General features: G+C 39.6%; 1 non-coding gene across 1 annotated transcript; it reads right to left on the bottom strand.

Moving 5' to 3' along the window:
- Nucleotides 1–269: 269 nt before the first annotated feature.
- LOC140870094 (small nucleolar RNA R71) lies at nt 270–376 on the bottom strand. The gene has a single exon (XR_012147074.1). It is a non-coding gene; the product is annotated as a small nucleolar RNA R71 (small nucleolar RNA).
- Between the last annotated feature and the right edge of the window lie 4564 nt (nt 377–4940).

The raw sequence follows: 4940 nt of genomic DNA, 5'->3' as shown, positions 1-4940 counted from the left end.
CTATCATTCAAATGGTGCAAAACACAGTCCAGTTTGGTGGGATGACAATCGATGACTCATATGCTCACCTGACAAATTTTTTAGAAATCTGTGACACTTTCAAGATGCAGGGAGTTTCTGATGATGCTATTCATTTGCGTTTATTCCCTTTTTCGTTATGAGATAAGGCTAAATCATGGCTAACAAATTTACCTGCAGGTTCCATCACCACTTGGGATGATCTCGCAAAGGCTTTTCTTACCAAATACTTCCCACCGTCCAAATCGATGAATTTAGGAGCTGACATCACAACCTTTGCTCAAGGAGAACATGAAACACTATATGAATCATGAGAGCGCTACAAAGATCTATTGAGGAGATGCCCACATCACCAACTACCAGACGGTCTTGTGGTACAAACTTTTTATTATGGTCTTCCTCACTCAAATCGCACCATGTTAGATGCAGCTGCGGGTGGTAATTTGTTACGAAAATCACCGGAAGATGGATATGAGTTAATGGAGGAGATGACATCCAGTAGCTATCACCCTCAATCCAACAAGAATGCAGCCAGGAGACCCGCAGGAATGCATCAAGTTGATGCATTCACCTCAGTAACAGCTCAACTTGAAGTCATGAATAAGAGGATTGAAGAGCTAACTCTAGGGCAGTCTGCAATGCGTATTCAAGAAATGTGGTGTGAGAAATGTGGTGCTGAACACTTCACAAAAGATTGTCATACAATCAATCCATCATATCAGCCAGAGGGAGGAATGGTGAACCATGTAGGAAATCAAAACCGCCCTAGGAATGATCCATTCTCAAATACATACAATCCAGGGTGGAAACAACATCCGAATTTTTCGTGGGGAGGACAGAACAATAGGCCATATGGGAATCAGAACTATGGAAAACAGCATCAGGAGGAGAAGTCAAGCATGGAACAGATGATGCAGAAGTTCATATCATCCACTGAGACCAGAATGCAAAATCAGGATGCATCAATTAAGAATCTGGAAAATCAAATAGGGCAGTTAGCTAAAGCGATGTCCAGCAGAGAGATGGGTACTTTGCCAAGTGACACGGAAAAGAATCCAAAGGAGCAGGTCAAGGCTGTTGAATTAAGAAGTGGAAAGAGAATCGAAGGTGAGAGACGAGGCGAGAAAGATTCAGAACCAGCTGTATTAGAAAAAACTGCAGGTAAGTCTTCTACTTCCACACCACCACTCACATCACAATCGAATATTGTTATTCCACCACCTTTTCCTGCAGCTCTCAAGAAGGCCAAGCTAGATTCTCAGTTTGCTAAATTCCTAGAAGTATTCAAGAAATTGAATATAAACATCCCCTCGCCGATGCATTGATGCAAATGCCTAGCTATGCTAAGTTCTTGAAGGAGATTCTCTCCAACAAGAGAAAATTGTAGGAGCATGCAATGATCAATTTAACAAAAAATTGTTCCGCACTAGTTCAGAACAAGATTCCACCGAAGAAAAAAGATCCAGGGAGTTTCTCTATCCCTTGTGTTATTAATGATGCGCAATTTCATAAGGCTTTATGTGATTTGGGTGCGAGTATAAACTTAATTCCATATTCTATCTTCAGGAAACTGAGCTTGGGAGAGCCGAAATCCACCAGGATGTCGTTGCAATTGGCGGATAGGTCTATCAAATACCCCAGAGGGATAATAGAGGATGTGCTAGTGAAATTCGACAAGTTCATCTTTCCGGTGGATTTCGTGGAACTTGATATGGAGGAGGACTTGGACATGCCACTTATTCTAGGAATACCTTTCCTGGAAATAGGAAAAGCACTAATCGATGTCCAAAAGGGAGAGCTACATTTGAGAGTAGGCGAGGAGAAAATTTCCTTTGATGTGTTTAATGCACTTAAATTTTCACAAAGTAATGAAGAGTGTTTTCAAATTGACGCTGTTGACTCACTTTTATATGATTTTTTGCAGGATACATTGCAGAAACCATTAGAAGTTGCACTAATATCTCCTCCTCATGATGACTTAATCAATGTAGAGATAGAAAAGATGACAGCTTACTTGAATGATAACCAGTCATGGCGAAAAGGAAGCAAGCTCAGACTCGAAGATCTTGGTGACCGGAAGGATTTAGTCCTACAGAAACCAAGTCTTTAAGAACCACCAACTGTGGAATTGAAACCATTACCTACCCATCTCAAATATGTATTTTTAGGTGAGAATGAAAATTTACCTGTCATAATTTCTTCTTCTTTGACAGGTGAGATGGAGACCAGACTGCTGGATGTTTTCAAAAGTCATAAGAGTGTGTTTGCTTGGAAGGTCGCAGATATCAAAGGCATTAATCCATCTATCTGCATGCACAAGACATTAATGGAAGAGAACATCAACCCCTTGGTCCAACCATATAGGAGATTGAATCCCAAGATGCAAGAAGTAGTGAAGGCTGAAACGATAAAACTTCTGGATGCAGGTATCATTTATCCCATTTCTGATAGTTCATGGGTGAGTCCAGTTCAATGTGTACCGAAAAAATGGGGGATAACTGTCATTAAGAATGAGCAAAATGATCTGATACCTACTAGGACAGTTACAGGTTGGCGTGTGTGTATAGACTATAGAAAATTGAATGACGCAACCCGTAAAAACCATTTTCCCCTTCCTTCATTGACCAAATGCTAGAAAGGCTTGCTGGGTATGAATTTTATTGCTTTTTAGATGGGTATTCAGGATACAACCAAATTGTGATTGCACCTGAAGATCAGGATAAAAAAACTTTCACTTGCCCATATGGTACGTTTGCCTACAGACGCATGCCTTTTGGTCTTTGTAATGCTCCTGCGACTTTTCAGAGATGCATGGCTGCTATATTTCATGATATGGTTGAAAATTTTCTAGAGATATTTATGGATGATTTTTCCATTTTTGGTCAGTCTTTTGATGCATGTCTGAATAATCTTAATACTGTTTTGATAAGATATGAGGAAACGAACTTTGTACTCAACTGGGAAAAGTGTCACTTCATGGTGACAGAAGGTATTGTATTAGGACACCGCATATCTGAGCAGGGAATTGAGATGGACAGGTCCAAGGTGAAAGTCATTCAGAATTTACCTCCACCGACAACAATCAAGGGAGTCAGAAGTTTTTTAGGCCATGCCGGTGTTTATCGGTGCTTCATTAAAGATTTTTCAAAAATTGCAAAACCTCTGTCTTCTTTATTGATGAAATATGCACCTTTTAATTTTGATTCTACTTGTTTACAGGCATTTGAATTTCTTAGAGAAAGATTGGTGACTGCACCAGTGCTGACCTCACCGGATTGGAATCTTCCCTTTGAGGTGATGTGTGACGCCAGCGACACAGCTGTTGGAGCTGTGCTTGGCCAGAGGATAGACAAGGTATTTCGTATGATTTACTATGCTAGCAAAACCTTGAATGAGGCTCAATTTAATTATGCTACCACTGAAAAGGAGTTGCTAGCAGTAGTTTTTTCACTGGACAAGTTTCATTCATACCTTGTACTTTCGAAAATCACTATATACACTGATCATTCTGCAATAAGAAACCTTTTGGAAAAGAAAGATGCAAAACCTAGGTTGATTAGGTGGATCCTACTCTTACAAGAATTTGACTTAGAGATAAAGGATAAAAAAGGAGTAGAAAATGTTGTCACTGATCACCCATCTAGACTAGAATACATTCCTGATTGTGCACAAAATGATACTGAGGACATAGATGATTGGTTCCCTGATGAAAAATTATTTGCCATAGAACACTCACCATGATATGCTAATTTTTCAAATTACTTGGTCACGGGCACAATCCCACATAACTTGTCTTTTCATTAAAAGAAAAAGTTTCTGTCAGATGTAAAGCATTATTTTTGGGAAGAACCTTTCTTGTTTAAAATTTGTGTTGACTCTATGATTCGGAGATGTGTGGCGGAGGGAAAAATGAAAAGCATCCTCAGTCATTGTCATGACCGTGAGGTAGGTGGCCATGCTGGGCCTATCAAGACGGCAGCTAAGGTACTTGAATGTGGGTTCTATTGGCCAAATCTTTTTAAAGATGCGCGTGCTTATGTCCTTGAGTGTGATAGATGTCAGCGGACAGGTAATATCTCGAATCGTCATGAAATGCAATTGAATAATATTATTGAGTGTGAGATATTTGATGTGTGGGGGATCGAATTCATGGGACCATTTCCAAACTCTTTTACAAAAAAATACATTTTGGTCGCCGTTGATTATGTTTCTAAATGGGTAGAAGCTGAATCTTTTGCAACTAATGATGCACAGGTGGTCCTAAAATTTTTGAAGAAAAATATTTTTAACCTGTTTGGTACATCCCGTGCAATTATTAGTGAAGGTGGCACCCACTTTTGCAACAGACTCTTTGAAAAAATTTTGAAGAAATATGGTGTCAAGCACAAAGTTTCTACAGCTTATCATCCCCAAACGAGTGGCCAAGTAGAAGTGTCCAATCGAGAAATTAAGCAAATTTTAGAAAAAAGTGTGAGTACTAATAGAAAGGATTGGGCACTTCGACTAGATGATTCATTATGGGCCTATAGGAATGCTTTTAAAACTCCTATAGACACCTCCCCATATAGACTATTTTTTGGTAAGGCATGTCATTTGCCAGTTGAGTTGAGCATAGAGCATATTGGGCTATCAAAGCATTGAATTTTGAATTTTTTGCTGCAGGTGAGAAGAGATTGCTTGAGTTAAACCACTTAGAGGAATTTCGAGATCAAGCATACGATATGGCGGTGTCCTACAAAGAAAGGACCAAGAGAATACATGACAGACGCATTCATCAAAGAGAATTTAAGGAAGGAGAAGCAGTTCTTTTGTTTAACTCCAGGTTGAGGCTCTTTCTTGGAAAGTTGAAGTCTCGGTGGTCCGGCCCTTACAAAATCACTAAGGTGTATCCATCGGGGGCCATTGAAATAAAGGATGCAAGA

This window comes from Henckelia pumila, chromosome 4 (genome assembly GCF_033568475.1).
Source record: "Henckelia pumila isolate YLH828 chromosome 4, ASM3356847v2, whole genome shotgun sequence".
Taxonomy (NCBI): Eukaryota; Viridiplantae; Streptophyta; class Magnoliopsida; order Lamiales; family Gesneriaceae; genus Henckelia; species Henckelia pumila.
This window is presented reverse-complemented; position numbering and strand designations above follow the sequence as displayed.